The sequence below is a fragment of the Physeter macrocephalus genome, chromosome 2, assembly GCF_002837175.3.
Source record: "Physeter macrocephalus isolate SW-GA chromosome 2, ASM283717v5, whole genome shotgun sequence".
Classification (NCBI taxonomy): Eukaryota; Metazoa; Chordata; class Mammalia; order Artiodactyla; family Physeteridae; genus Physeter; species Physeter macrocephalus.
The window spans coordinates 130,523,773-130,536,438 of record NC_041215.1 but is presented as its reverse complement, the minus strand read 5'-3'; the positions used below and the strand labels follow the sequence as shown (position 1 = coordinate 130,536,438).

Below are 12,666 nucleotides of genomic sequence, written 5' to 3'. Positions count from 1 at the left end.
CTACATTTCAATACCTGGTGGTGAAGGCAACAGAGTATGGTGGGATACAAGTGCACCCTCTGGGACCAGGGTTTCAAATTTAGGGCCCCTTTCTAGGTGTATGATTTCAGACCAATCACTTAGTTTCTTTTTCTCTGTTTACTCAACTGAAAATATGGGAATGAAAATAGGATTATTAAAGGAGTAAATGAGGTAAATATATATAGCGGTCTTAAACTTTATACCAGCAGGTAACATATTATGTGCCATGTTAGTAATTATTTATTCTTTTTACCTCATTCCTCTTACTTACACAAGTACAGAATCTTTATGCTTCTTTAATACTGACTTGGTCTGCCTCAGTGATGCTGATTAGAGCCCCTCATTTCAGAAACTTCAGGTCATACTGAGGACAAATGGGCAATAAAAGAAACAACAGGAGAAAATTTAATTAGGGATAGACAATGTAAATGCCTCAGTAGGTGACAAAAATAACTGAAGCAGCCAGCTAAGTTCAGGACAATGGAGAACAGTCTACAAACTGGATTTGGCCCCCACCATTGTTAATACCCTCTAAATGTTCCTTTTCTTAGGTCAGGACACAAAAATTAAACCCTCAAGAGCATTATAAAATACTGAGGATGGGGGAATTTAAAAAATGCAGAAATGGAGATAAAACAGGAAAGAACAACTTTTACCTTGTTCTTCTTTTAGTGAATTACAACTATAAGAATACTAAATTAACTACTGATATAGGAGGTATGTACTTACTTGTATTTAATTACATGCTATAAAGAAAGATATTCTAAACTTAAGATACTGTTAAAAACAGTTTAAAAAATACAATAATATGGCATGAAGCAATTATGAGTCCATTTACAATTAGGAGGCAAATCAACTTTAAGTGGGTCCTTACGGCTATTTTTTTTTTTTTTTTTCCCCCAGTACGCGGGCCTCTCACTGTTGCGGCCTCTCCCGTTGCGGAGCACAGGCTCCGGACGCGCAGGCTCAGCGGCCGTGGCTCACGGGCCCAGCCGCTCCGCGGCATGTGGGATCTTCCCAGACGGGGGCACGAACCTGCGTCCCCTGCATCGGCAGGCGGACTCTCAACCACTGCACCACAAGGGAAGCCCCTTATGGCTATTTTAAAGCTTACTATTCCAAAGGGCTGATATCAGAACAAATGATATATCCAGCTACAGATCAAAAAGAGTTCGGGTTCACCTGAAGGCCACTTTAACACTTTCAAAGTCCTAAAATATTTTTGAAAGTGTGTACGGTGCAGAAGGAGTTTTAGAACTTCAGTTATCATAAAAGCTAAAAGGTATTGGGCACTTAAAGCATATCAGACACATTATGCAAAGCACTTCTTACTGAATCCTCGAATCCTCAAGACTACTTCATACGTAGGTTCTACTCTTGCTATTTTACAGATGAGAAAGCTGAGGCAGAATGGACACTGAACACCCCGCCCAAGAAAACACAACCAGAATCTAAATCCAGGAATTCTAAAGCGAGAGCCCTTCCTCTTCTAGGCTGAGCTTTAGTTTTCTCACTCACAAAACAGTCTTGACAGTATCTTCCCACTCTAAATCTTAAGAGTTTATAAATTCATGTAACCTCACAGTGTTTCTCCAATTGAATGGTGAATTATTTTAGTAACTAATAACATACATTTAAAAATAGAACAAAATAAAAAGTATCAGAACGCATGCACTGTACATAGGAAGGCCTAAGTATTGTTTCATGAACCTTCTTTTTCAGTTTTGACAGTGTGTTTATATATGTGCTGGGTCACTGATTAAAAATGGAATTTCTCACTGTGGGCTGAAGTTTAAAAAAAAAAAGGGGGGGAGGGCTTGAAAAGCCACTCATCTAAAGTGTTCATTCTTTTACTTAACAAAACTGAAAATAAATTATTCCAACCTTAATTGAATTCCAACTTGCTGTAAGTAATCATTCCAATTAAAAAGTAAATGCTTTGAATTCCATACTAATAAGTATGGAAATAAGAGGTTCTCCCAAATTATGTTCCAACAGAACCCTCCTCCAAGGTGTTTGTGGGTATTTCCTGGGGAAAGGAGGTGTTCTTGTTACCAAATAAACTCGAAAATTGGGAAATAGTGTACATTACATTTCCCTCCTGGACAGTCAAAATGCACATCATTAAAAACTCTGAAAAGCTCTGCAGAAAAACAATAACACGACCATCATCAAAAAATAAAAACTGATTAACTGTTTTTAATCCAGTGCTTTCTAAACTTAAAATTTCTCTGGAACCTCTCCTACCAACTACTAATCTCTCATAAAACCATATTGTAAACAGACAGCCAAACGATCTGCAAGGATCATTTTAATGACCTGAGTTTCTGTCTCCCTGCTGGAGAATCCAGAAAAAGTAAACTGGCTGATAACATGCCATCAAAGAGGGGAAGGGCTGTTTACCTGGACTAGGAAATCTCTGAGACTGACATATAGAACAGGACCCAGCATAATGGGCAATAAAGACTGCCTGTGGAACAAATTAATTCAGAATAGATTTTTGAGAAGTTATAAATGCTCAGGGGTGGTGAATATCACTCTCATCTCTTATCAGTGACAGAACCCTGGGCTAGAAACCATCCTATGATCTAAGCCAGCCTACCACCCTTTCACAGGTGGAGGATTAGTACCAGTTATAACCAAAGAATACTATCTTGAGCATGTTCTTCACATCTTCAAATCTGTTTCTACATTTTTGGTCTTTTCTTTTCCACTCACATTGCCTTTAGTTAATATTTTTCCTTTCTGCAAAACAAACAGCTCATCACACTTCACAACATATAGTATTGATACTTAAAAGTTGACAGTGAAACTAGATGTGAGGCTTGAGGATTTGTTAATCATTAACTTACTAAGCTTGTACTTCACAACCACATAACATTAGTTCGTAACCATTTATTCATAAGCACAAAAGAAGAAAATTTGAAAAATAAATACATTTTGATGTAACATTACCTTAAGCAGAAAACTACTGCATTGTGAAATAACACGAGGCACCTGACCAACCAGAAGAAAAAATGTAAAAGCACGGTTACGTGCCACAGAGCTCACGTAAAGAAACTGACCTCAAGACCACGGGCAAAAGGAGGTGTCCAGTAGAGGGGGAAAAAGCCTACAGAAAGCTTACACACAGGATCCCTGAAAATAAGAGCAAAAGAGACTTTTAGGTCTGGTCCCCTTAGTATAATAATGGGACGACTGAAGCCTAGAGAGGTGGAAAGACTTGCCCAGAGTGACATGATTAGTGAACGAGTCAGGACCCAGCCCAGATCTTCTAATTCCCAGGCTTCTGCATTGCCCACTATAACACAAGGCCTCCCATCTTCTCTACAAGACCAACATGAAAAATAAACACTACTGGGGCTTCCCTGGTGGCACAGTGGTTGAGAGTCCGCCTGCCGATGCAGGGGATGCGGGTTCGTGCCCCGGTCCGGGAAGATCCCACATGCCACGGAGCGGCTGGGCCCGTGAGCCGTGGCCGCTGAGCCTGCGCGTCCGGAGCCTGTGCTCCGCAACGGGAGAGGCCACAACAGTGAGAGGCCCGCGTACAGCAAAAAAAAAATAAAATAAAAAATAAACACTACTTACTGGCCTAGCAACCACTAATCAAATTATGACTCTATACAACCAGAGCATTTAGAAGAAAACATCTCATTTTGTGTTATAACATGTGGTTGCTGCCTAGAAACCTATTAATACCCTCTTAGGTATATTTACAAACCTTCATTCTAAAGTACTAAATCAAAAAAAGTCAGCAAGAAACCAAAACCCTATGGACTGAAATAAAACTATGTCATATAAGAGAGTCATACTGTTTCCGGGAGCACACATTTTGAAGTGAGGCAGATCTGGGTTCAAATACTAGCTCAACTGTTCAATGTCTGTTGTGACCTTGGACATGCCCTCACCTTGGCTTCCATCTGTAATGATGCTGGGGGATAATACCACTTGATTCTTCATCTATTTCAACTTTATATTCATACAACTACCCCCCCTCCAAAAAACACTTGCCAGCTACATCATGATTATAAACATTAGTATATTAAACACCTTTTAAAAAAGGATTAAGTGCCATAAAGCATTTAACATATGAATACAATCTTTGTAAATGCTAGTGAAAAAATTCAAAGACATTACTGCATAAAGTATAAAACTAACTTTCTTTCAAGCAAATTGGATAAAGAACAAAGAACCAGACTCTACATCAGTCCTACAACTAATAAGCAGCACAACCCTAAGCAAGTGACTCCACCTCGCAGAAAGCTCCATCAGTTACAGCTCAAAGTCAGCCACACCCCATTCCAGTTATGGTGCAGGAAGAACCATTCCGACTACAGGGTTCCTAAAGCTCTCTTCTACGTGGAACAGTGTAGCATCAGCACCATCACAAAACTCAGTATGAATTGGCCCTGTTCTAAGCACTCTAGACATAGTAACTCCTTTAATCCCCCTACAATCTTCTCAGATGGTCTATATCATTCCTATCCAAGGAATGTTAAGCTGGAGAGAAGTGAAGGAATTTGCCTAAAGTTACAGAACCCATAGGAGGGCTGAGGGTTCAAAAATCCAGGAGTCTGGTTGCATCTGTGCTTTTAACCACAGGTAATACTGGCTCTCAGAATCCTATAAATCCCAGAGTGGGCCTTGAACTATAGACATGTGAACAGAAAACTGTTAATGCTATTTCTTCCTTGTGTCCAAATACAGCTGATACATAATCTACTGTGGAGGGAGAGAACAGTGACTAACATGTTAATGGTACCCTGTAAAAGAACAAACTACAGTTCATTTGACAAAGTTATAAAGTAGCAACTTAATTAAGATCAAGCTACAAAATGTGTATTTTGTTTCTCAAACATGTTATTAAAATAATCAAAGTGTTGTGATGTTTTAACATTATCATACTTCCTTGGTTATAAAAATTTATCTGCTGGATAATGCTCCTAAGGAATAATTATCATATAAAACCAGAATGCCACTAAATACTGGTTAACTAGATTTTCTGCCTCTGTAACCATGCACAGGAAAAAAATATATATATATATACATATATACACACACATAAAGAAGCACATACAAACCTACAACTTAAACACTGTATGCTGAGTATGGAAATCTCAAATTAGACACAATGTATTAAGGGTTATGCAAATAGGTATGTGCCAGACACTACCAACATAAATGGCCAGGGCAGGCATGACCTCCCTCCTTTGGAGCTACTCCACACCTGACTGATTTCTTGCAATTCTCTGCATGCCACTCTTCCTTCCTCTGCCAACTTAACACCACAGTTGCTAAAAAACCACAGTTCTGCCATCCCCTCACCCCTGCTACCTCAAGAGAAAAGTTAAAAGCACAGTGGCGCCAGGGAAGATCAGCGGGGTAGAAAACAAACCACACTGGAGGACAACGCACACGTACGTATGGACACACACGCGTGCGTGCACACAAACACCCCAAAATGCTGACTGCAATAAGCTGTTAACCTTAATTTCATCACCACAGTCTATCATCTGCCACCTAGTCTTGCAATAACTCTTTTCAGAATCCTTGGAAGACCTAAGAAACAGAAGGAGAACAAACATTTAGCGTTTACTCCCAGACAAGTCTACTCTACAAATGCTGGTGGTACAAATAATTGCCTCACTGTGCTCTGCCCTCATGCTCTGGACTGACAGGGTAGTGATGAGGGTCCAGCTGGAGAGTCATTTGAGTGGGGAGACACACAAAGTAAGAAGTCCCATAGATCAATTCCTTCTTTAATTAAGGATGGCTCCAATACTAGTCTTCTCTCCAATAAAAAACAAATTATAGACTGATGACTAAATTGTTATGCAATTTTTAGGCTACTTGGCTTGATCTGCATTCACACAAATACAAGATCTTTATATCTCAATAATTAAATAACAAAACAAATCATAAGCAACCTAACACAGAGGTTCTAAGACTTGACCTTCTTTTCCACAATTTCATCACACAACAAAGTTCTACCAACATTTTGCCACTATATACACTAATTCACCTATCAGACTCCTGCTTCTGTTAACACCAGACAACACCCATAAAATCAAATTTCTAAATAAAAGAAGCCATGGAAGAGGGAAACTGATGTTTAAAATAGAGACACCACCAGAAAGGTAACCAGAAGACACTACCTGAAATGATGAAATCCTGCTGTATACTGGATTTTGTATTTGCCTGCTGAGGTGAGGCGGGCTGAGGTAGGGGGGTGGGATTTGGGTTTGTGTCTGGTATTTTAAGGCAGATGGCACAACTGTGAATGATCAATGAACAACTCCTCTTGGAAAAAGACGCTTGGTAAAATATGGCAGTAATTACAGAAATCTATAACCTACAAAAGTTGATCAAAAGAAAAATACTTTAGTAAATATTCAAAAGTAATAAAGGATGCCTTCTGGTATATACATTTGCAATATACAAATAAAGATTCAAATAAAACCATATTAGGACTTTCCTGGAGGTCCAGTGGTTAAGACTCTGCGCTTCCAAGGTAGGGGGCATGGGTTCGTTCGATCCCTGGTCAGGGAACTGAGATCCCGCGTGCTCGGGGAGCAGCCAAAGAGATTAAAATAAATAAATAAAAATAAGACCAGATTATAAAACCAAGCCCCATACTTAAACTGGGCTTTCTCAACTCTTCTTTTACAGTAACTTTATGAAAATTTATACAGTCTAACTCAGAATCACACTTTAAATGTGTGATTAGAAAGAGAAACAGAGACCTCATTAATACAGTTTAGATAGTAAAGCACAAGGGAAAAAAACTGGTTTAAACAAGAACCTGCTAAAGAACTAAAGTGATCTACCTTGAAAAAAAAAAAAGTCCCTTTTGTTACAGCAGCAAATTATTTCACAACAAATTCTATATTTTGCTAAAGAAATACAGACAGAAAAGTGAAATACACCTAGCCTGAATCTTTGTGATGTTATGATCAAAAAGTAGTTAACCTATATGGATGGCCTTAGTATAAAGACTATTTTTTAGGAGCAGGGGGGAGGTGGGAAGGGGAGGTGCGTCACAGAGTATGGGAGATATACCAGCTATGAAAGTAATCTTTTTATAGTGCCTTTAAAAAAAAAGTACATCCACTCATATAGCAGAAATGTGTGATGTCTTCCATACCTGACGACAACACACATCCCAAGTAATAAAACCTTTCTTCATTCAACAAGCAATAGGATCCAAATCTTACAGAGAAGTTAAAAAATAATCTTCAAACAAGAAGCCTTTAGAAAAAATTCCGTCCACGGCAACAGTTATTAAACATGACTACTGCATTTTATCTGAGGTAAATAAGGCTATCTTGTCAGAAAAAATAATACACTTAAGAAGAAAGACTTCCCTTACACTTCAGTAAAAATATTTTTATATGAAGATATTCAATGACAAAAATGAAAAGCCTAATAAAAGCTATATATATATACAGTTTATTTCATTATGTAAAGAAAAAAACATAAACAGACTGAAAAGGAAATATGCGAAAATGTTAATAGTAACATAAGTGGTACGATTACAGAAGATAATTTTAAAAAATTTTACAGTACTTCCTGCATTTTACAAGTCTTTTTTTTTAACTGAAAAAAGTTGGCATTCACTTGTCATATAAACAAACAACAAATAAGTCCTTACAAAACCAACACAGGTTCTAAGCTGCTTCCATAGACCATATTTCTAGACTTCGAATAAAGGTGCTAATTATTTGCTAGTAATCTGGAAAAAAGGAACAAAATAAAGCCAAAGACTCATTTCTGGCTCTCCTATAAATATTTTCATAACTAAAAACTAATAAGGAAATTTTTACCTTTCTAAGAAAAGGTTCTATGTCCAACTTTCTATTAGTGACAATCTGATTTTTTAAAGCATCAGTTTAGACTGCCTTACACAAAAACCATCTCAAAGAACTAAGTTATGTTCAGTTCAGTAGTTCCAAAATGTAGACACCTAATACACAGTGCGAGAAGTTTTGATGCATTTTAGTGAACGGCACCAAAAGAAACACCTCATTTTATACACACCTTTCCATTACTTTTTAAGAGCCTGATATCTAAGGAAGCTTTCTGCAAAAGGTAGTTTGCTTAGCCTGGACGTGGATGTATCTGAATATCCGGGGAAGCTGTCAAAATCGATCTCAAACTGCATTATATTCAAGGCACATAATGTCACCTCTTTCCTGGGCCTCCTTCTCTCCTTTCTTTCACAAGAGCGCCCTTAATATCCCCTAGCTTACATTTCCGGGCCCAGGAGTCACTGAGAAATAAGCTCTAAGTTTTCCTTAAAATGCCACTCAAACGGCTCCTCTACAGCATTCAACGACCTGTCCCCCCAACAACTCTTTGGCCTACCCCCAGTCCCCACCGTGGTCCTAACCCAACAAACTGCACTATTTACTATTTCTAGACTATACCTTTTTACCTTTGTCCTCTAGCTTTGCTGCTCCTCCACATACCGTTCTCTTCTGCAACACTCCTCTCTCCTAAATCCCGTCGGGCCTTCAAGACCCGCTTTGTACCGCCTCGCCCAAGAAGCCTTCCAGATTTCTGCTAGACGGAAGTGATCGATCAGTCCGGTCTTCCCTGGGTACCTTTCTAGCATTCTGTAGTTCTTTCACAGGACTTATCATCTCCTTCCCGGTATCGTGGTTATTTGTGTACTCGCCTTATCTCCTGCACCAGAGCGTAAGCTCCTCGGGGGAGGGGACCGCGGGCCCGGGTTCCCCTTTGAATCCCTCCGGCGCGGACCGACCAGGGCGCCTGCACGCACTCAGCGCGCAGGTTGGTTCAACCGAAATCGGGAACGCTCCGGCCGCACAATTCCTAACCAGAAATCGGTTAGGCATTTTCCCGAAATGAAGATCGCAGAGATGCTATCCGCCTCCCGATAACAGGAAGTTTACCAGGGACCAGGAGCGAGGTGGCCGGAGCCCTTGTGCAGTGGGAGTGACAGCCAGGCCCGCACTCGCCTGTCCTCCCGGCTCCGGCCGCAGACGCCCCTACGCCGCCAGCCCCGCCACAGAACCGCGGAAAGCTGGCAGGAGAGCACGGGGCCTCCGGAGACCCGGCCGCAGGCCCCTGGGCGCCGCGCCGGCGAGGACGAGGGGGCAAAGCTCCGCGAGGGGCCCGGGCCGGGCGGAGAGGGCAGGCCGGGCCGCTCCCGCCGACTCCCGGGCCGGGGCCGCCGCCGCCACCCGAGAAAATGGAGGCAGCGCCGGGGCCGGTGACGGGCCGGGGCAGGGAGGCGGAAGCCGGGCTGGCGTCCGCGCCTCGAGAAGGGTCGGGCCGGGGGTCACTCACGGGGCTGGGCCGGGCGGCTCCCTCTCCGCCTCCGCGTCGTCGCCGTCCCCGTCCTCGGCCGCCGCCGCCTCGGGCTGCTCGCTCGGTCCCCGCGGCGCGGCTCGGGCGCTCGGCCCCTCCGTTGTCTTCCGCCCGCTCCTGCTCCCGGTGACAGGATCCCGCGGCGGCAGCGGCGGCTGCGCGAGCGGACGGCGTCCCAGGGGCTCCCGCGGCGGCCGCCGCACTGCTGCTCTCGCTCGCTCGCTCCGGCTGCGGCTCTGCTGCGGGGCCCCGCAGCGCCTTCGCCCGGCTCCCGGAGGCTCAGACTCTCCCAGGCCGCGCCGCTCCCCGCTCCCGGCCTGAGCCCGGCTTTGACGTGCGTCTGCGCAGCCGCCGAGGGCCCGACGTCGGGCGGTGCCGCAACGCCCCCTTCGGCCTCGGGCGCCCCCGGGCGGCCGGGCGGACTCGGGGCGTAGGAGTCCGCGCCGAGCCGCAGCAGGAGGGGGCGCAGAGAAAAGCGGAAGCAGAAGACGAGAGTTCCTCTCCTTTCACCTGCAGCTTAGATGTTGGTGCTCAGCCCGGTCTCGTCAGTGTAAGCACTCTTCCCGGAGGAATCCTACGTCCACTGTCTACGACCATTTCCTGAACTCTTAACAAAGCTCTGTTTCTGCTAAAGGCCGGGGGCTGACTTGTGCAGACTCATTCCTTCCTACTTTCGAGGGACAGACAACTCTCATTTTAGCGTCCTCTGAGAGAGAGTGTAGAAAGTGATCGAATGACCCAGATTAATAGGATTCAACAGCCTGGATTTAAATCTCAACTCCACCATTTAGTCTCTATGGGCTATTTCCTGTCCCTATTCCTACGTTCCTTCACATACACTCACACAGAAGTATAATAGCACAGTACCATAGGCTTATGAGGTTGAACGAGATAATGCATTGCAAAGCTCTGACAACAGACTCTGGTACATAAAAATGCCATACATGTATATTTTCATTTCTTTCTGTTGCTTTGCTTTTAATTTGTAACTGAACAGCTATTTTTGAGTATCTACTGTGTGCCAGGCACTGTTCTAGGTGGTGGGGCACTGAACGAAACATTACGTGCTCCTGAGACAAACAACAAACAAATAAACCAACATATATATGATATCAGATGGTTTTTAGTGCTATGGAGAAAAAGCACACAGGCTAAGGAGGCGAGGGAGTGCAGGGTATTGTTATTTATAGCGCTCCCGCAGGGGGCAGCTACTTGAAGAAAGAGCCTGCTGTGAGCTATGAGTATGGAAAAGCAGAAAGGAACAGCAAGGACCAAGGCCCTGAGGTGGGGATGCCTTGGAGCCCAGCAAGGCAAGAGCCCTGAGGCGAGAGAGGAGAGATAAGAAGAGAGGGAGGCCATATAGACCAAAGTGAGAACTTTGGTTTTTACTCTGAATGAGAGCGGGAGATATTTGGAGGGTTTTGAGCAGAGAAAGGATGTGGTCTGACATTTCAAAAGAATTACTCTGGTTGTGGTGTGAGGCCCAGCCTGAAGGGCCTGAGAGTTTCATCCAGGAGACCAGTTGGAAGGCTTTGGAAATAGTCCAGTGACAAGAAGACAGACTCAGCCCAGTGGAAGACTAAAGAAGTGGTCGTGTTCTAGACACATGTAAAAGGGGGAGCTGACATGATTTTGCTGAATTCTTTTTTTTTTTTAAGATAGATTTTATTCATTAAAAAATATTTTTTGTTTATTTATTTTTGGCTGTGTTGGGTCTTCATTGCTGTGCACGGGCTTTCTCTAGTTGCAGCAAGCAGGGGCTACTCTTTGTTGTGGTGCGTGGGCTCCTCATTGCAGTGGCTTCTCTTGTGGAGCATGGGCTCTAGGCACGCGGGCTTCAGTAGTTGCGGCACACAGGTTTCAGTAGTTGTGGCTCACAGGCTCTAGAGCACAGGCTCAGTAGTTGTGGTGCACGGGCTTAATTGCTTCATGGCATGTGGGATCTTCCCAGACCAGGGCTCGAACCCATGTCCCCTGCATTGGCAGGTGGATTCTTTTTTTTTTAAATAAATTTATTTATTTTATTTCTTTATTTTTGGTGTGTTGGGTCTTTGTTGCTGTGTGCAGGCTTTCTCTAGTTGTGGAGAACGGGGGCTACTCTTTGTTGCGGTGCATGGGCTTCTTATTGTGGTGGCTTTTGCTGCAGAGCACAGGCTCTAGGCACGTGGGCTTCAGTAGTTGTGGCACGTGGGCTCAGTAGTTGTGGCGCACAGGCTTAGTTGCTCCACAGCATGTGGGATCTTCCCAGACCAGGGTTCAAACCCGTGTCCCCTGCATTGGCAGGCAGATTCCTAACCACTGCGCCACCAGGGAAGCCTGATTTTCCTGATTTCTAAGTTTTATTGTGTGTGTTTTTTTGTCTTTTGTTTTCTCAAGCAACTGGAAGATACAATTTGGGGAAATGGGGAAGACTTAAACAGAAACAGATATGAAGGGAGGAACTTGGAAATACATTTGGGGGCATATTAAGTTGAGCTGCCTGTGAGACACCCAAGGAGGGAGCTTGATGTAGAAGTCTGGGGTTTGGGGGAGAGGTCTGGGCTGGAGATAGAATTGGGGGTGTCCTCACAGTAAGTAAAATCTCAATACAGTACTCAGGGAGATCCTTTAGGGAGAGAGGGTTAATAAAAGACAAGGCCAAGGGTGAGCCGGGGCCCCAACATTGAGAGGTCAGGGAGGTGACAAGGAACCAGCAAAGGATGCTGAGAGGAGCCAGCATGGCAGGAGGAGACCCAGGAGAGGTTCACATGCTGGAAGATCAGGGATGGAGGATGGATCCATGGCTCTGAATGTGGCTAATAGTTCAAGTAAGATTAGTAGTGGTGATTGGTCATTGGTGTCAGCGCCACAGAGGTAACTATTGGCCTTGGGAAGAGCTGTTTCAGCAGAAGTGGGTGGGAAAGCCTGACAGGTGTGGTCTCTAGAAAGAATTAAGACCTAGAAAGACCTCTGTAGAGAGAATTGGGCTCTCGAATGAGAGACCATGTGTGCAGACAATTTTTTCATGAAGCTTTGTTCTAAAGGAGAGCAGAAAAATGGGGCAGTAGCCAGAAGGGAAAGTGAAGTCAAAACACATTTTTTGTTTTATTTCATTTTGTTTTGTTTTGAGGATGGGAGCTGTTAGAGCCAGCTTACGTGTTGACAGGAATGATTCAGTAATGAGGGAAAATTTGATGACGACTGGGCTGGGGCAGCATTTTCTGGAGAGTTATCCTTGAGTCAGCAAGAAGAGAGGGCTGGGCTTCCCTGGTGGCGCAGTGGTTGGGAGTCCGCCTGCCGATGCAGGGGACACGGGTTCGTGCCCCGGTCCGG

The 12,666-nt window shown here is 43.8% G+C and overlaps 1 protein-coding gene across 1 annotated transcript in view; it reads right to left on the bottom strand.

The window, feature by feature from the left end:
* CAB39 (calcium binding protein 39) overlaps positions 1 to 9,656 on the bottom strand; it is an 87,938-nt gene extending 78,282 nt beyond the window's left edge. Inside the window, exon 1 of the mRNA XM_024124492.2 lies at positions 9,334 to 9,656. The gene's annotated coding sequence lies outside the window, so the exon portion shown is untranslated. The remainder of the gene's footprint in view (positions 1 to 9,333) is intronic.
* Between the last annotated feature and the right edge of the window lie 3,010 nt (positions 9,657 to 12,666).